Below are 26390 nucleotides of genomic sequence, written 5' to 3' on the forward strand. Positions count from 1 at the left end.
CGCTCCTAACACAGACAAACTTGGAATTGCAACAGTTTGCCCAAACAATAGGTTTGTATTGTACCATTTATATATATATATATATATATATACGTGTGTGTGTGTGTGTGTGTGTGTGTGTGTGTGTGTGTGTGTGTGTGTGTGTGTGTGTGTGTGTGTGTGTGTGTGTGTGTGTGTGTGTGTGTGTGTGTGTGTGTTTGTGTGTGTATTCCTACGATTCTACTTTACAATGACGTTTTAGAAATTTATATTAGGAAAACTTTTCTTTTATCCACAAATTTATCAACAAGTATCGATACAACAATGTTCAATGTTATTAATAAAATTGTAGTTCGTAATTAAAATTGAACCATCAGGTAGGATCAAGTTTTCTTTCCTTTATATGCTTCCACTGATGATATTTTAACTAGAATAATAGTTACTGTAAACTACTACTAACAATCCTCAATACTTCTCATATCCTCACACTACTGGGAATCGTTTTGAACTTGTATGCAGTTGCAACATACCCACACAGTAGCGAGACATTACTATGATCACTACTTATACCGCAAGGATGGTCTGTCTAAACCTATATAACTAAAGACATAATATAGAACATCTTAAAACCTATCTTTCTTGAGTTTTTTACTAGATTAAATTTATTATTATAAGGAAAAAGTAATTTAAATTGTTTACAAGAATTATCCAATAAATAATTTGTTTGTATACAAAATATTCAACTTTTATTGCGAGAGCGGTTCTGTCACTTTACTGGAGCTAATCCAGACACGCGGATGTGTAGCTGCCACACAATTATGTACTTGTCACGCCGAGGCCACACAATCATGTCTGCGTTGGGCCAGAGCCTTGGTCACGTAAATTACTGGTGCGGTGGCAGCACAATGGCTCTCCGTAGTTAACATGTCCACCTCGCCAAGCCATTAGAAACTCTGTAATTAAATAATATATGTGTTAATATTTTTATCGAAAATAACTTTCTTAAAATATTTAAACACCTTGGTTCTTAGAGATGTTCGGACAGAAGATTTTTTTCCAATTTTTCTGATTATACGGTGTTATATAGGCATTACTGTTGTAACCGTAGAGTACGCATTATATGATTTTTATCAGAATTTTGTTAGTCTTTGCTATTACTATAATTTATATTAGTATAAAATAGGTTCTTACAACTTAAATCGTCCTGTTATTTATTCAAATATTATCCCAAATCCTTGTTAAGTACGTATACGATATAAACAAATGAAGTCAACTCCACTGATTGTTTTAAAAGTTAATATACTAATAATTTTATAGGATCTCTCTTTATTTCTACAGCCATGAATATATTTTAACTATCCACATTGCTTTGACTCTATTTATGCTCCGTACAGTTTTTTCTTACTATTATTTTTTTGGAGAGCTTAGTTAAATGCTAAAACACCCGTTCAACCTACCAACACTTTAAATTAAGAATGACTAGTTCATCAAGCTTTCCTGGTTTTTACTTGTTATTGTCCATTGCTCCTCCTATTGTTCCACGTACAGAAATATTCCCCAACGTTGATAATTTCCTTTATCTTGATTTCATAGTAACAAGGTACCTTTTTTACGTATTTGTTTGAATAAGGACTTCTGTGAGGATTCTTTTTTATTGTTTTTATTAACAAATGTCCATTAACATTTATTTATTTCTATCTGTGTATTATTATCCTCATTGCTGTTCATTTGGAGCCAGTTATTTGTTCTTTCACAGGTTTTATGTTCTATAATAATTTTTACGTGATTGCCATCTGTAATTTTGAGAAAAACAATTGTTCCCCATATATTTTATCACCATACCGTAATTATTGTTGTATGTACCGTTATACTACAATTACTTCATATTTAAAGTAAACATAAGTGATTTTATTTTAAATTTTATACTACCTGGGCTATGAGTATTTAGTAGATATAGTTAATAATAATCTGGAAATGGACTGTTATGATCTATGATAATTGCTGCAAATCATTACGTCAGACTTCAGCTTTGTGTGAGACATTATATAACACTGGAAACCAGATTTTATATACTTTTATAGAACATGAACAGTTCCTATTTTAATAGAAAAGACATGTTTTAGTCTTCCACAATTTCTATTTATTCACCGGTTAAAGCATCGTCTGTTAGTTAAAGTTTACGGAAAAAACATATGTATAAAATATATAAAAAACATACGACAAAATATAATAAAACTTCAAACTAGTATTAAAGACCTAAAACTAATACATTATTAAAAGAATTATTTAGAAAAATATAGTTTGCCATTCATAATTTTGGAATGAAATGAACGGCTCCGTCAATGCTAATTTAATGCATTGTAGCGTTGAGCTAGAACCAAGATTTTGCACTCCTTACAATTAAGTGTCAAACAGAAGTTTTGGAAGTTTTTCGCCGTTTTTTATGTTACAGAAGGTGGCAAGCGGATGTCAATTACAGAGTATTTTCCTGTGCATGTATTTCCCAAGGGTAATTTTGAAGGTTCGTCTCTAAGGAATTTAACAAATCATTTCACAAGGCATTAGTGTATTCCCAGAGCTTAAAATCTTCCCTGGAAAAAAATATTGTTGATATTACTGACCAACTCATACTAACAGCTGCTTGTTACTAAATAAAGTTTTTTTATTGATGGATATAAGCACATTATTAGAAAATTTACTTGACTGCTTCTACTTTTATTCTTATTAACTTACACCAATTTGGAATGTGTTTGAGCCTTAGTCATTAATTTACTTATTCCGTTCAATAACACTGTTTTCGTTTGTGACCATCAAAATTAATGAATGGAGCTAAATTATTAAAACCTATTATGAATATAAATAGACAAATATTATTTTAAAATTTGCAGTAGATGTCTTGTACTAAGCAGTAACCTATTCTGAGTCCCTTAACTGCAATTAATGGTTTGATTGGTCACAATAAATAATAATTCGTCCCTTACTGATAAATAATTGCATGGAGTCATACTGGAATCCTAAATTTTTCACTGTGGTATACAGCAAGGGTTTTACGTTTTTAAACTTTGCACATCAAAACGGAATAAAATGTGTTTCCGTTTCTGAGGCATTACATCCACTACACATCTGTAATTAAGATCTATAGAGTTTATTTTTACTTTCTTATCATCTATTAAACGTTTTTAATAAACCTAATATTTCAACGTAAACCGATTATGCGTAGTAAGTACAATTTAGTTTTTTTATATAGGAAATAAAAGTGTCTACATTAGCCTTTTATCACGCTTAATTTAGTGATTTTCCTGAAAAAATTTAATGAAAACTAAATAATATTAAATTAAGTTGTTTAAATAATTTTCGTTCAAACTCCCACAGTTACGATGTTACATAAATCTACACGAAAACCTAGAAAATGTATAATAGTAAATACTTATATGTAAATATATACCCTAATTTGACAGATAACGTGGGCATTGTTTCAGAGACATTTGTAATTTGTTAGAACTACAACCCGTTAAATAATCGTAATGTTCAAAGACGTATTTGCCAGCATACCAGTTTTTGACAGTACAGCGAGCATTATTGCGGACCAGTGAGGTAGAAAATCGTTCTGAAACAGCTAAGAGAAATAATGTATGTTACTTTCGGCTTAACTCATGTACCTGCACTACATTCATTTACAATGTATTTGTCGCGTACATCGTTCTTATGAAGTGTTTACAATGTAAAAATAAAGATATAAATTTTTTCCTTTCATGTCTTCTGTGGCACAACATAACACGTTGTATTGCTCATATATTGTATATGCAATTTATAAAAAAAACATTTTAATTAACAGTTAAGTAATAAAATATTATAAGTATAAAAATTAATTAATCAATTATTTCGAACATAGAAAACGAAAAAATAAGTTAGTGAACTGTGAAACTTACCTTCTTTTTAAATGCTTAATAAATCACGAACTCAAACTTCAATCGTCATTTTCTAACATGGCAGTCCACTTCGATATTTCTTAGAAACGTACCTGCTTTTCTAATGAATTTGGTTTCACCATTTACTTATTAGACTTTTTTGTTCCTAATGTTATTTTTTAAAACTTAAACTTTTACCACCAGGAGCTCTGATAATTTCAGAAACTTTTTTTTCGAAATTTAAGTTGTTTTATATACATGAAATTACTAAAATCATAGTATATATAAATAATAAAGTCAATATAACATGAACACTTACAATTCTATTTTAAAAAACCATCAATAACCTTAGAATATTGTTTACGTAGCGTGATGTATTTGTTTAAATAATAATTTCCGTAATATTGAATGAAGAGCAACTGATCTAAGGCTATGCCAAAATCTACAAATACAGATATATTTAGAATATTGCACATGCAGATGGCTAATGCTCCTGAGTCTTAATAGTATATATTTGGCTTTGTCAATCACACTGATAAATATTTTTACTCAAAACCGGAACGTAAAATGTTTTATTTTATAACATAAACATGTGTGGTTAATTTACTAACTAATATTAGGAAAGTTCACGTAGTACTTCATAAATAACAAGTATTTACGACAAGACTGCCTTTTAATGAAGTAAAAAAAATTAAAAATTAATGTAAAGTGCATAGGAAATTGTGAATGTTTAGTTTAGTTCTAGTTAAACATTATGAGTGTTTACATATGGATTTTATATCAAAGCGTTAAAATAATCATTGCAGGTACTAACGGGTTTTCCTTTTAAATCGGGTTGTGAAATCGGTCCTTTATTTTCAAGGAACGGGTTATCACAGCTTGGAAAGAGATAGGAGAAGAGTAATTAATTGCTAACACCTTACAACATGACATTCAAAACAATACAATATGTGCGTCAAATGTGAATCAAAATATATTATTTCCTGTAGAATCCAAGCCTACAAAACTAATCCTATAATTAAACCTACAAAATCTATTTAAATTTGAACTATAACTTTTGAGGTTAAATGATATTTTCACACACTTAGTTCAATACTTAAAATCTTGTAGGTGTCTATTACATTAATAATGCTAGTATACGATGATTGTTGTTTGTTATCATGCGAATGTTGTACTTTGCAATGAACTCCTGACATACACCACATGTGAGAGAAATGTTTAGAAAAAGCCTACCTTTCATTAGTGAAAAACGGACAAACATTAGCCGTGAGACACAAATAGTGAGAAGGACAACGTGCTCGGTTTGGCTCTATACAGGATGTATATATGATGTTTTTTTGTAGGATTTAGCATTAATGTAACATTTTAATCAAACTATGCATTGGTATCTACACTTCAATACTTACCTTTACAGTCAAAAATAATTTATCTACTCTTGGCCGAAGAAAACTTCAAGGCAGATTAAGCGAACGTAACAATTTTAAAATAATTCTCAAAAATGGACGTACCGTACTTTCCACGTGACACTATACGATAAGAAAGAACAGATAGTTTTACTAAGATCAATAAACTTTAACGTTTAAAACATTAAATTTGTACATTACATACATAAAATTACTATAGAGAAACATGCTAATGCACATTGTGATAGTTTCTAACAATAATAATTGAAGCACTCACAGAAAAGCTGTCATATAATTTGATTTTAAGACTCCTTTTTTAAATACGCTTAAATTAAATAGGCCTACAAGACGGGCCATATTATTTTTCTTTATACGGTGTCCAAAAAGTCCCGGGTCGGTTAAATATTTTTCAAAATATTTAAACTAGAGCTATAAAACCTTATACAAAGTTACTGGACATAAAAATCTATTTTATCAAATATTCAGTGACCCGCTACTTCCTCAGGGGGGCGGCCCGCTAGGAGTCAGAAGAAAATCTTAAATGTAAGCATAGGTTGATATGCATATCAAATAAAAGGTCTTTATTAGTAGAGTACAGAGCCGCAAACCCGATCTCAAACGGATAACCGAGTCAAAAATGACAGCCGTTCAAAGATTGCTTGAGTTTTTAACTTAGGTTAATGTAAAAAAATACACTGATGAGTTTTTTTTTTATTTTAACTTTACTAACCCAAACCTGTTTAAAATTAATTTTTGTTTTAGAATAATAAGTTTCTCTATTTCTGAGATTGATCGGAAATAAAACAAACAAGGAAAATTAATGAGCCATGATAAACCTAAAATAGAAATTTACGTATTTGTGACTGATAGTGGGTATTCTCGCAGGCAGTAACCATTCTTGCTTTAGTTAGATGTTATTAGTGTCATTCTACGCGTTAGTAAAGACAGACCACAACAGTTTTTAAACTCTTAAATTTTTAATAGGCATATTCGTTGGAATATGTTACTTTAAATTCAATTAGGTACAAAGTATTAATTTTTATGATTTCAGTTTCTTAGCATAAAAATCGGGGACATATTATTAAATTACAATATATTTGTATTTGGCCCATCATTCTGGGAAAACTTTTGTTCATTGTTAAATGTTTTAATAAATAATACTGAACAACAATTTCAAAACTTTGTACCATGTTACACAAATTTACATTTAAATTATAGTTGTTGTTGAAAATATTCAAAGCAACAATAATGATAATTTTATATTTTTAATCTTAAAAATATGCTTTTATTCATCACTACCAATATCATTTATTATGAATTCAGTCCATTTTAATTACCCACGACTTGATGTACTCATCTATTTACATGGTTTAAACTACACAAATCTTAGTTTTAACAAAATATTTAATTTATTCAGTGACAAGTTTTATTTTAATAAGTTCATGGGACATATAACCCTAATATAAATAAAATCATTGCATAAAAGTGTTGCCAACCACCCTTACGTATTAATAAAGGTGTGAAATTCATAAAATCCCTTTTTGTGATGTTGTGTTTCAGGTAATTTTTAACAAAAAAAAATACTTTTCAGTTCTATTTTCTCCAACTGTTAACTTTATAAATTTAATATTTTAATACGGAACCTATAATCTTGGCTCATATTATATATCAACATACATTTTGGTCTTTTGATAAAGTTCTAATCAACCTCTCATATACGTTTAGGAAACCTTACCCATATCACCTTTTATGTTGGCTTGACAAAGGAATATAGGGTTGTATACGAGAAGGACGATATTGACAGCTTATATGTGTAACTGACGTAGGAGATGTTTCTTGATGTTGACCGGAAGTTGATAGAACGTAAAAACTTTGATAATCTAGTAATCCTAACAATGGATGCAAATCTTCACTATTATATTGTTTTATTCAATAAAATTATAGTTAAAATAGTGTATTGCGGTTAAAAGTTTTAAAGAGTTACCTCAAAACAATAATTTAATACTACTTTAGTATAACAACTATTGTTAACACATAAATAATTAAATATACTAGATGTTTCAAGTAGAAACAAAATAAAGTGCAAAACAATAATTAGTCAAAGAGCAGTAACATTTTAAAGGGTCGTAAAATAGTTACATATTTATAAAGTTAAGAAACAGACGATGTATTTAGGTGAGGTTTATAAAGTTGAAGAGTTAATCACCTTTTCACTTTAGGGATAGCCATAGTAAGATAGTGTTTAGGTAGGGGATATCCTAAGTACACATTGTAACTTCATGTCTTGAGTAGCGACAGGATTGCCCTTTATAGCTCGTATAAATCATGCAAGAAAGATACGTCTTGGAAAATGACACCAATAATGTATGATTGGGTTTAGTATTTATGTAAAGTATCTTCTTCAAATACACAATGTTAGTAATTAGGCAAAACAATCTATATAAAATATTTAGGTTAAATATTGGACCAAGTTATAAATTAAAAAATTGATATGTAAAAACCAAAATAAACAATTAATTCAATAAGATATTTTTATCTTCACAAGACCTGTGAGGTGAAAACATTTTAAGAACTATATAATTCTGATTAATTGAAAGTAGAATAGAATATGGATTATTATTTTGGGCAGCTACATATAAAATAAATATAAATATTATATCAATTCCCTAAACACCTTTTAAAGATTAGTTGTAAAAACGTCAAATGAGGACCTTCATTGTCCTTATCCATAAAGTACCATATTACCCCTGAAAACGTTTTATTTAAACACTATGAGAAATCTTTTACAATAAAAGTGGGAATACTGAGTTTTCAATATATCTTTATGAGTTTTGTGTCATAAACATTCAAGCTTTCAACAAAAAATCCACTTTCAAAATTTATCCATTCAACTTTAGAGTCTATGAAACAATGTAAAATAGTAATCAATAGTGAATTATATAGAAAGCCTACAATATCAAACCCTATTCTACCTCGATTATACTGTTTACAGAAAGTTCACAAACCTGGAAAGTAAATGGGGGCTATAGTTTCATCAATAAACTCTCCAACGTATTTACTGTCTAAATGGTTGTACCGTTTGACGATAACACATGGGGGTGGTGACTTCTGAGGTCGTAGTAATAAATACTCGAATTGCAAAGTTTACTTATAAGTTCAGTTTAATTATTAAAACTTACAAGCACCACTTTTAGATGGTAAAGGAAAAGTATGTAATGCCACGTTGCTGCCATTTAGAACTATAACTAAAAATGCATATCTTCCAGGTGGGCCTAAAATATCCAATGTTCTATGGAATTATGCCTACGATGTTCTATTTTATAAAACATAAGATTATACTTCCCTTCGCAATGTGTAGATTCACAACCCGGGTGTCGGCGTCTTGGCACGAGACAATGGCGCTGTAGTCTAAGAAGGGTTATGTCTAGTCGGTGGTTACTAGACGATGAGTAGAAGTTAAGAAACTGGTAGCCATCTACTCAAATAATATGTGCCCTGTGAGCCGTGAGACACGTGGGACACGTAAACTCGCCTAAAACAAATTCCCGACGGTATTAGTCATTTAATGATACAAATTACTATTTATAACAACGTGCTAGGACGACGCCACCACTTTTATCTATTTCAATCAAGCAAATAAAAGATCTTCAAGTGTAAGTTACTTTACTATTCACATCTTTACTTTACGTTACATTCATTTTTATATGTTTGGCATCAAAGGGCTAATTTAATAATACGAAAAGATAAATTTTACTTACGGACAAAGCGCGCGAGGTCTGCTCGGTCACATAGTTGGGCTGCTACAAAGGGTTAGAAGAAAATATTTATACGCGTGCCAATTAGGTAGTGACTCCACCCAATAATTTAGTTCCGGAACATTGGATAAAAATAATATTAAATTATACTGGCTGACTAGGTTGTGAATTTTACATATATGAAATTTAATTAACCAATTAACGGTACATGGTTGCAAACCAGACTTAAAGAGCTACCACAATTGCCTTCATTGGCAATAAAAAGCAGATATGAATTTTTAATTCTGGTACAAGATATTAAAACTGAAGATGATGAATACTTAGTATCTTTTGATGTTACTTCTGTATACCCTAACGTACCTATGAACACTACGGTTAGTTTAATTCAAGATTGGCTTCAGTCCATACATTTAACAAGCAAAGGAGTTGTAAAGTTCATGCTTCTAATCAATCTATGTATGAATCAAAACTCTTTTCAATTCAAAAACTTATTTTATTTTCAAACTCATGGAAAAGCAATGGAAAATCCCCTATCTTGCTTCATTGCAAATATTTTCATGAGTCACTTCGAAATTTTAGTTAAAAATCTCTACCATACTTTCCTACAATTTGGATTCGATATGTTAACGATATATTTGCTGTGTTCAACAAAAATGAAAACCTTGATAACTTTATAAATCAGCTAAATTCATTTTACTCCGGCATTAAATTTACTCATGAAATAGAATCCAACAAATCACTTCCATTTTTAGATATATTAGTAATCAAAAACACAATTTCAAAGCGACTGGAATTTGACATGTATCCTAAACCAACCCATACTGATCGTTTTGTAACAAATGAATCAAATCATCCACCAACACAAAAACGAGCAGTTTTCCATTCATTGATGTATAGATTATTAAACACTCCTCTATTACAAGTAAGATTTAAAAAAAATAGCTCCAGTACATAAAACGTTTTTCTGTTTTAATGGATATAAAACCAATTTAGTCGAATATATGTTTAGAAAAGCTAAAAAAAAACATGACGAAAAGTTAAAGACAACACTTTTATCTATTAAAGACACAAACCATATCAAAAGATATATATATATATATATATATATATTCTTATCCTTATTAGGTTCGTTCAAATTAAAAAAAATTCGTAAAATAATTTCATTTTATTTTAATTCTTTATAAAAGAATCCATGGAAGCTATTTTTATACAGAAATATGCATTTTAATTCACAACACGAAGTAATATTTGGGAAGTGTACAGTACAATATGATTTTGTATGAATATAACTAAAAACAAACTACAATAATAAATAAATTACTTATCTGTATATCTAATGTGAAATATATTAATTTCTACATATGATATATGAAAAGTCTAAGAATGACGTGAGAAAAGAACATATATATAAGTAATTACGTTATTGATGTCTTAAAATATAATAATACCATAGAATATTAACTCGCTCACTTGTGTTACAAAGTATTTCTTAAAATATATGGAAAAACTAGTAGCACTGTTAGTGCGAGAAATAAAACAAAGTGTATTATGGTGTGTAATGTAATAGATGTTTATAGGTTAATGTATTTAAATATGAATTGATAAATACACATATGTAATCTTAGTGGAGTATGTTCTTTATATGAATTAATATGTATTTACATTAATCTAGACTATAAGTACATATACTTTTTATAATATAAATAGTCGTTTGGTAGTTATTTGGTCTTATGATCACATGTTTATTTGTTTATTGAACATGTGCTACAGCCAATAGCAAAATAATTTACTCGCAAAACGTAAGGACTCCATGGTGTTGTATTTGCCCAGCAAGTAAGAGATTCGTGTTCTAGTCTCGGCGTAGCAAGTAATTTTTCTAAATTAATATTTATTGCAGTTAATTTAGGCTATTGCTGTATACATACATTAATTGTAAAAATTGGATATTTTCTATAACTATTATAATCTCACCAGTGATGAAATTGTAATAATTCACTTTAGTACAGGATTTGTTCTAATAATAGACGAATACAATTGAATTATACACTAAATACATGCTGAAGATAGGAGTAAGGAAATAACTCTTGAATTTATTTATAATAGAATCAACGCACAACTTGTTTATGTTGGTATGCTTTTAGTTTAATTAAAAATGTAATATAAAAGGTGGGCTGTTTTAAAATTATTAAAGGAGAACCCATAAAAGTCTTAACCTAATACGATAAAATTCCAAGAAATATCAGTTTCTAGTCTATTGCAGCTGCAAACAGAAGAACACTGTGCTTTATCCTGATCAGAGTGGATGCGATGAATGAATCCCTCAGGAACCAACCCCTCCAGGACATGGTTCGGAACTACCTGGGTATATTCACAGCCAACACTGTACCTTTCCACAATCTTTACCCATTTAATTAAGGTATAAAAATCCAAACAAATTAGATCTCATATTGACGCAGTTTTTGTAAATACAAAGTTAAAAACTACGCGTATTTAAATGATATAGTACCAAATACCAAATTTGGCTCAAAGGTTTATGATAGCAAGGCCAGTTACTTAAAATATATCATAAAAGTATCTTTGTTATTTTTAAAAGAAAAAGTTTTAAATACAATACAAAAAATTAGTAACACATATGTTTATAATGTGTCATTGTGTTACAGATTTTTTTGTATCACTGAACGATGGCAAATGTCCGGAAAATTCCGGTGTCCTTCACAATCCTTCCATCGTTAAAAACAACTATCAAACATGGTTATTTTATGTTTTAAATATACAAATTTGCAAATAAACACAATTATTAGGTGGATTATCGTGTCGGTGATTAAACCGGAGATGGAATGTCACGAGCTGGTTAGAGACATTCCGCACATTTCCACGGTTACCGCCGACAGATCCGTTTTGGCAAATTCGGAAATTGCCTTTAATGGAAGTGGTATTATTTACGTCCCGACCTGTAATGCTATTGTGTCATTTTAAAGTTGGAAAATTGTAAGAACTATTATTTGCACTTGTTTATAGAATTACTCATGTGTGCTACACGTAGAGACAGCCGTATTTAAATGTCAATTACCTGTAATATTTTCATTTATTTCCTTTGTAATATTAAAAGTTTAAAAAACTCATAATTTGTTAATTAATAATAACTAACAATAATTAACTATCAAATAAGAAATAAAGAATAATTAATTAAAGGTTTAAAATACGGATACTCAAGCATAATATTATAACCTTATATTGGGTACAAGAAAACCCGAAAAAAATTAGAACATTGTTTTTATGCGAAATAAATTTGAAAAAATTTAATATAATCAATGGTCAATCTCAGTGGCTTACTCTCAGCCAGATGTTAAAAAGTACAATTAATAGAAAGAGTTTGGGGGAAAATTTAAAATGGAGCTTATATATATATATATATATATATATATATATATATATATATATATATATATATATACAGTATATATATATATATAAAACTACCAGTTTTAAAAGAGAATTACTGTATGTAAAATAGTTTTCAAAAATAAAATGACCAATTTAAAATGATTTGAAATCAAGTAACGAATAACTTAATTATTGAACTTTTACTTTTCATGCAAGTAACACTTCCACGTTAAACCAGTGTGAGCAAAGAGTAATTTTTATATGTTGTTTGTTTTAAAATTAAACAGTTTTTCCATCTCTATGATATTAATAATAATAATAAAACTTCACAGTGCCATATGAAGTTTTATTCGAGAATGATCATCATTGCAGTAAGCTTGATATCATTAACCGGGCAACGAAATGTGATGGATGCAGTTTGAACATTTATTGTGCATTGGTTGAGATCATCAAAATACAAAAAAATAATGCCTGAAAATATATGCCAAAGCTATCAAATGTTCGATAATCCCAACTATAATCATTTACATTTAAAATAAAATGTGATATAAAACGAAGAACTTTCTTTTGTCTTTTTAGGCGTTGATAGGATTATATCCACTATATTAATAGGAAATATTATAAGTAACAAAACTAAGCGATAAGTTACACCTCATATTTTGAAATACAAAGCAAAAAATTTATTCGTGAGGTTTGGAATGAGTCCTACTGTCCCTTGAGTTTAGAATTTTCAGACCGATGAACACTTATTTCCCTTCTGTGTAGTTTTCTGTATTGACTTTTAAATTTCACGTGAAAATAAAATTAACTATACATAATATAAATATTTTAGTTATTTTTAGTAAATAAAAAATAACACATCTAATACAACTCATTTTAACTACGATATACACAAATGAGTAAGTCTGATCAAGGATTTTTTTAAGTTTAGGTTCATTAGGTTAGGGCCATAGTGTCATTAAATCAGTCACTTTTAAGTAGTGTTATAGAACTGTTAACTTTTTGTGATCGTTCCACCATTAACAAATGTATTCACTCCAATACCGTTGCAGGTACTTTTATGTACTTTAGTGCAGGATATACATTATTAGTATAATACTAGTGTAATTTCATCTAATATATTCAATGAGAATAGTATAATTATTATTAAAATTATAAAATCACTAGGTATTAAAATTACAACATGTGATACCGAGAAAATTGCAAGCAAACTGGTGTGCAATTGACAACAATAATTGTTTTAAATTGCATACCATTTTGCTTGCAATTTTATAATTATTATATTTTACAAATATACCAGTTCTTGGCCAACACTATTGAGGCTAACTAAACTACTTACAGGCACTTAGCCAGTGCTGAATCAACATCACTGATTTCTTGCCTTTAGCAGACAGAATCAACATTATCAGGCTTAGCCTTTGTCACAGACAGAACCAATCCCTCAGTAGTGACGTCAGAGACGGTCTGTGGTTTTGTGTCTCTGGGAGAGGTCAATATTACCGTTCCGTGCTGCTTCTTGTGTCTACTGATGAGTACTAATTGGTTACAAATGCATTACTAATACAATCACCGTGTGCGGAAGTTAAACGGAAATATCTTTAGATAAATTCTATATTTCGTACTTTGAACTTGTATTAGTGATGGTTAATTGATCGGATATACTTCAAATATTAATTTCAACAACAAAAAATTACTTACCATAACATTGAGCAAACTAAAAATCAGTCAAAAACGCGTGTGAAATTTACCTGTAATGAAATATAACTGCCAATTTAAGGACCATACAAACGTGGAAATAATATTTTTCATAGTTTTCTCAACACGAGGAAGTTTCTTCATCCTCAAGTATAGCTTAACCACATAGTTGGTGATGGCTAATCACAATGTTAAGCATAGTCATACAGAAATTGTGCGCTATGATCAGGATCAAAAATTACATACACCTAAGTCTGATCCGGAAAAAAGTCACCCGCCTTACCACTATGCACTTAAATTTGACACTGTTTATGGAGATGTTGTTCTTTGTGGATTTGGATTTATTATTTTTTAATATCCCAAGGTGAAACCCATTATATGTCACTTCCTTCACATTTATTTAGTTACTTTTTCACCATATCACAGGACATACTAAAAAAATCTATCCAAATGACTTCGATTCACGCTAATTCTTTATACACAAGGTATTACTTTTGATAGCGATGCAATATATTTGTATACATACAGGTATTTGAGCAGGATAGTGATTTCTCTTGGAAGCACTTTTAATTGGATTTAAATGATTGCAAGATGAAAAGTACTATGGGTCTTAGCCCCCGTGTAGCGCATTGGTACTGCTCATATTAGAGTTCTTGTCATAAGTTGCTGTCGTAGGAAGGCAGCTGCTTGAAGCCAGGTGTCAGCAGTCTCAGTGTGGTGAGTGGCTTACAGAGGAAGTATGGTCATGTTACACGAGTAAAAAATTAGTTAAAAATAGTTTAGTCATAAGTAAATGGTCCAAGTAAATCAGTATTAAGATATCCCATCACAATAACATGACTGTATTAAGCCAAATAAACTGAAAGATCATGTTCGAACTCAACTATGTAGCCTAGGTGAGGAGCTCTGTAACAATTAGCAATTAAAATGCGTGTTCCATTAACACAGACGTCCATAAACATATATTCTAGCCGTCCATCTCTGGATGTATCAAATGATCTTTGGAGGACAGAGAGAAGGAAGTGTTACCTGACGTACACAGTTACCCCGCCACTACCTTTGTGCAAGCGATCATTTCTGTACAGGTTAAAACCTGGAAGTTCAAAATTTCTGTCACTTAGGTAAGGTTCCAGCCAGGTTTCTGATAGAATAGAACAAAATTCATCAATGAAGTGTTAGTGAAATAATAGGTAGTGTTTTTAAAATTAAAAGAAAACTAATAAGTACGAAAGTAATTGATTAATTACCTATTTATTATTATTATTATTATTATGACTTTCTGTTTAATCCCATAAATTAACACAAAACGCAAAACATTATTATTTCATTATCAAAATAAGCTAAGATGATTAGTTTTCGCATTAGTTTATAATAATAATATAGAAGGTTACATCCTTGCGATTTATGTCATGGTAATGAAACCTAAAACAACTAGTATTTTTTAAATCTGTAAAAAGCTAATGTAGATTCATAATGCAATAAAATGTCTTTTGAAAATTTCGAAACATTATTCTTTGATTACCGTAAATTCCCTACTAATTAACTAAGATATTTTGCACAGTTATTATTTAATTAGAAAGTTTCTTAATATTGAAGTTTAGCTTGACCTGGATAAATTTCATTTAGACTGTTCTGTGTGCAATAATGACCTGTGATGATGTTCAAGTAACGAGCCGAGAATAAAAATGCCTTAGGTTAAGCTTCTTACGTTTCCCAAAGTTAAATGCAGCCTTTCCTCAATAGTTCGTAGAATATATTATATTTCGAGACTCAGATCAAGAATCTTACATTGATTCCATGATATATTTAGCTGCAGGATGTGTGGAAGGAGATCGAAACATATGGTAACTATAATTATAAAACTTTGTTTAACTTAGTTTATACCGGCTAGTTCGAAACAAGAAGTAGAATGTTGAATCAAACCGATGCCAGGAATGTATAATTTCGCGAGTCACTTCACCAAGTACTTTTAGATGAAATAAATATATAGTTAGCATCATATTTACTTTTAAAGGTTTAAAAGGATAACAGGATTTCGGATATTTACCATCTTTATAGGTTATAAAAGGTATAATACAACGTTTCGAGGATTGGAGGTATCCTCTTCGTCAGGTAGAGGAGGTATTAATACATACAAAAATAAAGAACAGAAAGAAGTAAAGAAGGGAAAGGGTTCAAACATATCCACCGCCTGGACTCTAAGCAGATTTAAGTTCTGACACTGTACGATATCATATTATCCTTTCAAAAATTCCATCGTCAATAACAAACTTTACATAAAATTTTAACTTTAAATGTTTAAAAATTCAAAACTTCCCTATTAAATAACGTAATACTATAATTGAATACTGGTATTTTACGGAAAATGTGAGTTCAAATCACTATTAAAATATTTACTCACAATCATGATTATTTAGGTGTGTTTAAATGAATATTTCATTGCAATGCATTTTAATTAGAGATTACCTAACCTGACACTGCTGTATCACACATACTAGGCAAACTGCTTTTTGGGGTCAAAAATGTGGTGAAATATTTAACAAAAATGAAAAATTATACTCAGCCCATAAAGGAAATAAAGAACTACAAGAAAAATTGTAACTAAAAGAACATCAAGTAAAGACGAACACATAATACATAATTTTAATTACATAAAGATAATTTTCCCTCCGATTATGCAGCTAATCTATTCAATCTGTGATGATAACAAAGAAACCGTGTAATGCCAACCAGAACGTCTTACTGTGGCAATTGGTACCAGCCATTATTATGATGAACTGCTAATAGCGTGCATTTGCTCACCTGTTATAAATCACGTGGCTTAACATGTCTGTGATTGGCTCCAACTGGAACTAGACCATTTTGGGACCGAGGTTTTTAGACTTAGAACGTTACCTTACTCTCTGACATGGTTACAATTAATAATCCTTTCACTAGATTCTAAAATCTGGCGGAAGTAGGTACTTTTTAACAACTAAAGTATTAATACGGTTTGGCTTAAAAATACAAAATTCAACAGCAACTCTAGTTCCATTAATAAAGTGATATTATCAAAAGGTTAAAGCCCAGACGATCCAAAAGTGTGTATACAATTTTGCGTAACTATATGATAACTATTAAAATTAATGTTTTAGAAATTTGAATTATATTACATAATTTAAAGCGTATACATTTAAATATATATATATATATATATATATATATATATATATATATATATAATTTTAATTTAATATAATTTTAATTTAATATAATTTAGATACATAATGATCTTTAAGATATTGCGGTCATATATCACAATACAGTCCACCCATCTGTCCGTCTGCCTATTTGCCTATATGTGTAATAACTCTCGACCTAAAGGTCCTAGACACTAAATACCAGGTAAAAATTAGCCATTTTGGTTACAAAAAGAACTCTACTAATTTTGAGGTAAAAAGATAGAGGGAAGTAAAGTCTCTTATTTATTAGGTTATTTTAAGTTTCTCGGGATCCTGTTGTAAACTAAGACATACTATTTTCATCATTTCTTTGGAATCACGAAAGAAAGGTAATACAAACGAATATAGGTAACATGCTTTATACATGTTGTAGATTATCTATTCCACTGTTCAAAATACAGAAAAAGACTATTATATATCTCTGGAGTTTTAAAATTAATGTACACAAAAATTGAAACCAATTCAAATTTTGGACAACTAAACGCTCAGAATCCGATTTCCAATTGCAAACAACTTGATTCTATTTTCGCCAACTTCTAAGAGGATTCTTTGTGAAGATCACATATTGCCGATTCAGTGCAGGATTATCAGGTTCAATTAACAGGATAAATTGCGGCAAACGGAATGGACCACTGGAATTACTGCGGATAACTATCCATAAAGCCCGGTAAAATAACATAGACAGCCGTTTCGTGTATTTGTGTGGAACAGAATTCTTTTGGGATTTATTTATATATCCAAAAAAATCGCTAGATTGTTCTATGAAATAGAAATATTGAGAACATAATGTCACAACAAATTGTGTAATAAATAAAGTGTTACTAATATAGTTTATGCTTGTATGGGTTATAAATGAACAATCTTTATAAAAAATAGTTTTGTCTTATGGCCTGGACAAAATAAACAAAAATGAATAATGAATTACTTTAGGAGCATGGCTAATAAATTAAATGAGATAGCAGAAAAGGCAAGACAGACACACTCCTAACGTCTTCCCTATTTATTTGGGTGGTTATGAATTCGATTCAACATACAAAAAATTTTTAGTTATCATTCGAACTGCCGATTGGCCGATTGTGGACTGTATATATTTTAAACTTTCCTACACTTCATGTAATAAGTTTTTAATTGGCAAAGGTATTATCAAAATCTAACATTTATAATAAATGATACGCGCAAAGAAAATAATCTAATGTAAATACTAATCCCTATGTTAAAGCTGTTAGTAGGCTACATTATAAAAAGTAAAGGCAAATAAAACAGAAATATTTGAACACGTGGCAAATAACATCGCAGTATGTCAATGTTTATTTTTTTTTGGTCAGATTGCTTTTACATAATGTTTGGATTTTACAGTTTTAATTGATGACAACTAGAATTCTACCCGTTTATGACGTTCCTAGATTCTCTGAGAATTTAAACTACTTTCTTACAAATATAAGATTAAAATGTCAGTGAAATTGCCTACATTCGACGTCTATTGGTTTCTGTTAAATTGCTCGAATCAGATATAATGCTTGACAGTGATTTGGGATCATCGCGTCAGATTACAATATGTCAGACATAAAGTATCGATACATGACGGAAATTTTACGCCATACATGTCCAATAGATTTTTTGTTTGTTTATTTTTACTACGATTATTCCAAGATTCAAGTCTTCCACGTAGGTAATATTACAAAGTTAATCGAATGTTTCTCCTTCAGAACGCCAATATCAAATTGTAATATATTATACTCCTGTACTTAATATTTCAGAAATATAGCGATGTTTAAATAGTGTTGTTTTATCACGTATATTTTATTTATATAAAACATTTTTAATTCTCTAAATAGCTTTGGATTTCATTAATTTTTGTTTTATCAAATTAAACATACTTTGTTACACTTTAGTTCTTTGATTTTGGTACAAATATTGAAGTTGTTTTTTTATATAGCATTGTTTCGTAATAATAAATCACTATTCCCAATGACAGTACAATTTACCACAATAACTTTGTCAATATTTTGTTAAACACATAGGAGTTAATTTCTTCCAATGATCACATAAACTCGTATGTTTGCAAAAGTCTTATTATACATAAATGGATACGAAAATATCAATTTTGAAGACGATGCAGTTACGGGCCTCATATTACCGGTGTATTGGGTATTGACCTAGATTGGAGCAATATACCAATCTATAATCACATGAATAATCTATATTACTATGACATGGATTACATCACCAGTGATAATACTACCTTCTCATTGATTAGCTGTTACTTGCTAATTCCCAAAAGGGTTACTTGCTGGTAGCACAGGGACCCTATCTCTGGTGCATATCACAGAAACACTTGAGTCGCAAATGGCACTATATCGGAACTGCACAGATTGTGATCAGATCCAATTACTGAAAATAATCTATCATTGAGAAGATTTCACCATATCAAAAATAGCTTCCAAACAATCTCTTATCGGTGGAGATTAGCTTCCTGATCGGTGTAGTTGGCAAGAATATGTGGAAACATATTACGATTGAATTAAAAGCATATTCAACTTTTAGTGCAAGGTATCCAGATTTTAATGAAGTCATATTAAGTGAAACGTGATTTAGGTAAATAGGTAGACTAATTTCTCATGCAACAGATAATGTTGTCCCACAGAAATGTATGAGAACCATATCAAGTATATAATGTTATATTTTACACAATTGGTATATGCTGAAGTATTTCGCTTCTGAAATTGAACGAGGGCAATTTCTGTTGCCTGTTTATGTCTGATCAACGGCTAATATAGGGTACCAAACCCAATATAGAGAACCTCACTGTTTCAAAAAACGAGAAATATTAAATACACAAATAGCTAGTTTCTTTCAATTGCAATACAAAGATAATTCCCCCTCTGTTTTAATTGTGCCAGATAATGATTTTTGTTAGTCAGAATTTTTAGAGCTCTCGCTTCATAGTATAGAACATTAAACTAAGAAATTCCTTCTTCAATACCATTGATCTAAAGAAGTATGATCATGCGAGGAGTCGATAACTTCTATCGTACACAGGTAATTAGTGTAGTAGTGTAGTAATTATTATTATACTGTAATTATAATTAACACGTCTCTCATTTCCAACATCAAATTTTAAAACAATCATTAATATGTATCAGCTCATTGTTAAAAGTAATATCGTATAAGATAGTAAAAAGAATAGGCTGTAAGGTGCATATTAAAAGTATTAATTTCAATGTGTCCTTCAGTTACTATGAAATGTTGTTTTATTCTAGCAAAATACTTTTCTGATCTTTATTCTTTCTTCGATTACCATGCAAGCTTTAACAATTTATATTACATTCAGTAATTTAACTTTGCGTACTATTAGTATAACAATAATGGTGAATAGAAAATATTTATATTCTTCTGAACAAATAAAATACACAAATCGTTATTGAAAATAAGTTGTTTCAAAGTCAAACACTAGGCAATTCCAAAACATTTGAAGAACTGGATGATAACGTAAAGTTAAGGAACATATCTGAATAAGTCAATGTAATATATAGCAAGGTATATAAGTAAGTAAGTAGCATATTCTTAGGCGTTTTAAGTAAACAATATATTTTCTATGTGAAACTTATCATTCGGGTTTGTCCATTGTCCTTTCCTTTTTTATTCCTTTGTTTTGTCATCATTCCTTTTTTTATTTTTTTACATTTTTCATCCAAACAAACACACGTATCTGTCAGTGTAAATTAGCATCATCCAATCGTCATGACGTAACAATTGACGTTAGTTATAAAAAAGTACATATTCATATTCTTTAAAGTTAATTCTGAAAAATAAAACGTTGCAATGATTAACAACAAGAATTCAATATCCTGTTTGGAAAAACACAACGTGGTTGCCGAATGTGAGTTTTAAAGTTCAAAGTTGAAACAAAATGTTAAACTTTATCGGAGAACACAGTCAACTGGAAATAAATGAAGCCCCAGGGAATGTGATTTGAAAACCAATAAGTCTTTACATTTTCCCTTTCAAAATAATTTATTTTAACTGAGATATCTTAGTAAATACACTTAGGTGTAATATTAAAATGTTTTTATTCAATACTGTATTCAACATAAGAGGCAGAAATGTAAATTATAAACGGATGATTTTCATATAACCTAACTAGGTTATAGAAAAATGTGTACACCCTACATCCTCCTTACATTATTATCAGTTATAAAAGTGCTCTTATTATGGTTTGATCATTATCACCATTATTAAACTTTACAAGAATAAAATGACTAAACTGACCATTTATTTTTAATTATTTCTTGTGTACTAAATTCATTATTATGGCTTAGTTTGTATTTTAATATCTGACACGTTCAAATACCAGAAATAAATTATTGATGGTGGTATAATAGATTTCGGGTTTTGAAATTGTTGAATGTATTTCTCTATAGGACCACTTCCCATAATACTGAAAAAGTATAAACAGTTCTTTACAAGCTGAAATTACGGGTATTTAGTGTTATTGTGGTATTTGTATCCAACAAATAGAGTACATTTACACCTACAGGTATTATAATACATTATTACATGTATTCAATCATATAAGCTTTTTTATACAATAGACGAAATGCTTTCTTGTAACGTAGATACTTTATTCTTTTAGTTTTTATGCTTTGCGACTTGTACTATTTACCATCAGAATGTAGTATGTATTATTTTATTCCTAAATTTTGGTGTTATACTGTGTATATGTATAAACCATCTGATGACATTGTCAATGCAGTTATTGTGGGTAGACAATAAAGATTCTTGATTCTTGATCATTCAGAATTATCTCAAGAAATCTTCAAAGCTCTCAACATTTAAAACGTTAAATAGAACGATAGTATTACTGAGTAGGATTGTTTAAAGAATGCTGAAAATAAGATTAAATACTGTCATTCTTGTTCCCTAAAATATATTCAAAACTATTTTGGTATAAAACACAAATAGAAAAACAAAATTTGTTTTAATATATGTTTTATTTTATTTTAACTTTAAAACTAAATATTAAATATATAATATTAGAAAGATTATGCTCTGTTTTCAGTTCACCTGGTGAAATTAAGTGATTCTGAAATGTTTTATTCTTACTTTTGAACTCAAATAAGGTGGATTAATTAATAAGGAAAACCACCTGAAAAATCAAATAAAACCACTCTAGAGGTTGTACAGTGAACAGTTTTTGAGAAAAAGTATGAAATTTGTCAAAAATCTAATAACAAGAATACTGTCTTAAATGTTTGATGTCTAAAAACATTGTTAAATGACCAATAAACAAATTGTTTTTCATAATACAGATTGTAGATAATTTAATTCCGAAAACAACCATAATAAGCAAAGTTAACTGAATGTGTAAAAAAGTTATGAAATTGACTCCTCACGCATTACACTACACAGCAAACTTTTGCTGTTTTATAATAAGGAATGAGTATCTGATTGGACAACAGCAATCTTTCGCCAGCCATTACTCACTAATGGAGCGTTTCCGGACCTATCTTTATATTACATTTTTTTCTTATTTTTAGCTCTACAATCACGTCTTAAAATATTTTATCATTGTTCTGACTCACCCTGTATATATAAAATAAATGCTCTCATAAAAATTTTAATAATTCAACCAATTCTGTTAAAATTATTTACACGACCAATGATGTGCCTGAATAGTGTATTAGATTTTTATATGTAATGTTTAGCCTTTATAATCAATTTTGTTTTAAATATAAAGTATTGCGTATACGGTTTTACATTTAGAGTGTGAACAATGTTAAATGTTGGTGTTAATGTTGTGTTATTGTAAGGAATTGTTTATAAAATAAAATTACATTCAACAAAGTAAATAAACAAACACTCTCTAGTCTAAATTAATATAGATTACCGCAGTATTACTTACCTATTTAGCAATATTTTGGGCAATATACACCTGTTGTTAGTATTGTTGATGATTTTAAAATGTTTTAATCTTCTATTGCAAGATGAACCCCCATGAAAGAGGGTGAGGAAATAACAAGGTTCTGGGGGTCCAGTGTGTCACAAGCATCCACCACGTGATAGCGCGCGTATTGTGCACACATCTATATGTTTCACTCAGCCATTCACTCGGTCACTCTAAGGCGTTAATTATATTGGTTCAGTATACACCTATTATGTGACCTATATATCAGTCTGTAAAACTTTACCTACGTTTGAATGCTCTAAATCAACATTTCTCTCCACAACGTTAGAAAGATATCACTCTATAGCATTGATAACAATATTTAAATAGAAACTATCATCATGAACTAACCATATTTTTTAATCTGAAAATAAGTTTAACAAAAATATATTAAAAATATTGTGACTAAGAATATATACAAAAATGTACCCTTAAAAATAATCTTAAGAAATTTGGGATAGAACATAAAACTTTTGGTAATCAGAGTTAATAACTTTTAACTATATGTAGTATTATATTATCTCTCTTACATGTGTGTTTCATTTGAGGAAAATGGAAAATAAATACCACAATCAAGAGTTAAATCCCTTATCACCATACATACGCTTGTTAGCAAATTAAGACAAACAACTGTGCTAACAACAGTCCTAGAATAACTCAGAAATATCTGGTTCAGTATTGAGACATTCCGAACAACAATCATACCTCTCTATTTATCTGAAAATGTATCTATACAGGGTGTAACAATAAGGTTGGTCTGGCTGTGCATTTTAATATTCTATGTGTGATTCTAAGCTGAAAGTGAAGAATAATGCTTTTACAATTTCAATTTTGCTAAACAAAATCAAGCACTGAAAAAACACTTCATTACAAAGCAACACTGAAACTGACTTTTGAACCTTCAAAATATAATAACTAGTTATTTTCCATTACACTAGCAATTACAAACTGGCCTTAAAAAAGTGCTTATTTGGTCATTTTTACATTGATTATATGTTAAAGATTCAATGGTCAGTTTTATTGTTGCATTTTAATTACAGTAACAGCTGTTCAAATGCTGCCAAATTATAGAGGATTTAGTTTGTATGTATAAAACAAAACGTTCCATATTATAGTTATTTTTCAATAGATTTTTACAAAAGATTGATCCTTGGAAAGTAAAAGTTCGTTAAAAACGTTTTTGTTTCTAATAACATTGTAATAAAAACTGTGGATTCTTATATATTTGATAAATCAAAAATTAAATGGCTGCAATTAAAAAAATTTAAATCATTTTAAAATAATTGTTCTAATATAATACCTTCGGACATAGACCCGTTTACCAAGTTTTGTAACAATCACAAGGAAAATAAAGTACATACAATTTTTTAATACAAAAAAATGGCGTCAATCTGCTAAGCAAAGTGGAAATTTAAAAACATTATTATTCATTTTTAGCTTACAACCACACATAGAATCTAAAAATGCATATCTAGTCCAAACCTTTTTATTGCAGCATGTATATAACCTGTACGTAAGATAAATATTAAGTATGGGTTTCATAGTTACCTTAAAATTCACAATCTTTACAGACTAACAAGTAATTCTCGCTCCTAAATCTTCAAGAATGAAATATGAGAATTAAGCTAGTATGTTGATTGTCTAGTTTAGATGTTAAGTAACAATTGCAACAAGATAGCTTAAACGATAAGAAATAAGAAGTCATAGCCTTAATTCATAGAGCTTTAAATACGTATTGCGTGAAAATTTAAAACGTGTTTAAATGTTATAGGTAACTAAGTGAAAACTTGTTACAGTAATTTAAACAGAACTCACATTTGCCATTTTTAAAACCATTGGGACCAATGTAAATATAGATTGTATTGGTCTTTGTAGTGCAGTAACTATAAATGCTCAAATAAATACTTGTTCACTTTATTAGTGCTGGTCATGACAAGCACTCCCACGAGTGGTTATGGATAAATTGTTACGAAAAAGTCAAATATCATTTCATGGAATATATGAAAATAGTTTCAAAAGCTTAAATACTTGTGCTTATGTATCCATTAATAGTCCTAGCCTTTATAAACACCGGTATATGCAAAACTTTTGTTTTAATTTCTCAATTTATTTGTCTGATAGTCCACTTTACATCATTTATTCCAAAAAGCATGATTATTTTCTTACAGAAGTTTTTAATAGCATATGGTTAGGGTATTTTTTATCTTAACAATGTTTATTAATTAGAACCTTTTAATTTACTATCATATTTTTTGCCAAGAATTCTCACCTTGAGAACGGATCTGAACCACGTAGTAAAATCCCTGACATTGGCTATAGTATAAAACCATGAGACTCGTTTAAAGATCCTAAAGATTAAATCGTCGATATGAAATATTTTATACTGTCTAATAAAACAACTGCGGTTACGTAAAGCAATAGGCGTTGTAGTATCGTCAAGCACAATCACTTTTGTTTGTTCTTTTGGAACAAGTACTTTATAAGTCGCACTTAATCCAAAAAGAACCTTATCGCTGCTTCCAGAGAGACAGGATGTTCAGGATGGGTAAGGTTAGGGTGTTGGGGCCGCCTCCTATCGAGATCAATGAGGAAGAATAAAGGCACTAATCTCAAAGTCATGTCTCCCCGGAAGAAGGGGAGGCCAGCTCTAAACCAGCCTCTCCAGTCAAAGAAGGCAGGGGGTGGCACACTCTTGTTAAGGCTAGCAAGAATCTCTGATACTTAGGGAACAGTCCTTGCAAAATAAAACCCATGTAAGTCATGTAAGACAAAAAAAAACCCAAATACAAAGCATAGTATTCAATAATATTAACATCCTTTGAAATGGGTTCGAAATAATATATAGGTACTCAAGGTAAATTTTGGACTGTGTCTACTATAAAATAGGCAAGAGAAGATAATCACTAATATTTTCCAAGAGGCAACTCCATTTTATTTTGTTCGAACACAAATGTGGATTTCCCTAAATTCACGGAGGAAGAAGGATATTTTGTTTATCATCAACTAACAGTTATCCACTGTTGCTATTAAGATAATTAATGATAATATACACTCTCCATAACTTTAAACTATAATATCATTTACCTGACAAAATATAATCT

The 26390-nt window shown here is 29.8% G+C and overlaps 1 long non-coding RNA gene across 1 annotated transcript; it reads right to left on the bottom strand.

Annotated features, from left to right (window-relative positions):
• Positions 1-390: 390 nt before the first annotated feature.
• Positions 391-19710, bottom strand: LOC124357548. Its single transcript, XR_006921954.1, has 3 exons — positions 19588-19710; positions 3532-3595; positions 391-932 (listed from the first exon to the last, which is right to left on the bottom strand). It is a non-coding gene; the product is annotated as an uncharacterized LOC124357548 (long non-coding RNA).
• Positions 19711-26390: the final 6680 nt, after the last annotated feature.

This window comes from Homalodisca vitripennis, chromosome 3 (genome assembly GCF_021130785.1).
Source record: "Homalodisca vitripennis isolate AUS2020 chromosome 3, UT_GWSS_2.1, whole genome shotgun sequence".
Lineage (NCBI taxonomy): Eukaryota > Metazoa > Arthropoda > Insecta > Hemiptera > Cicadellidae > Homalodisca > Homalodisca vitripennis.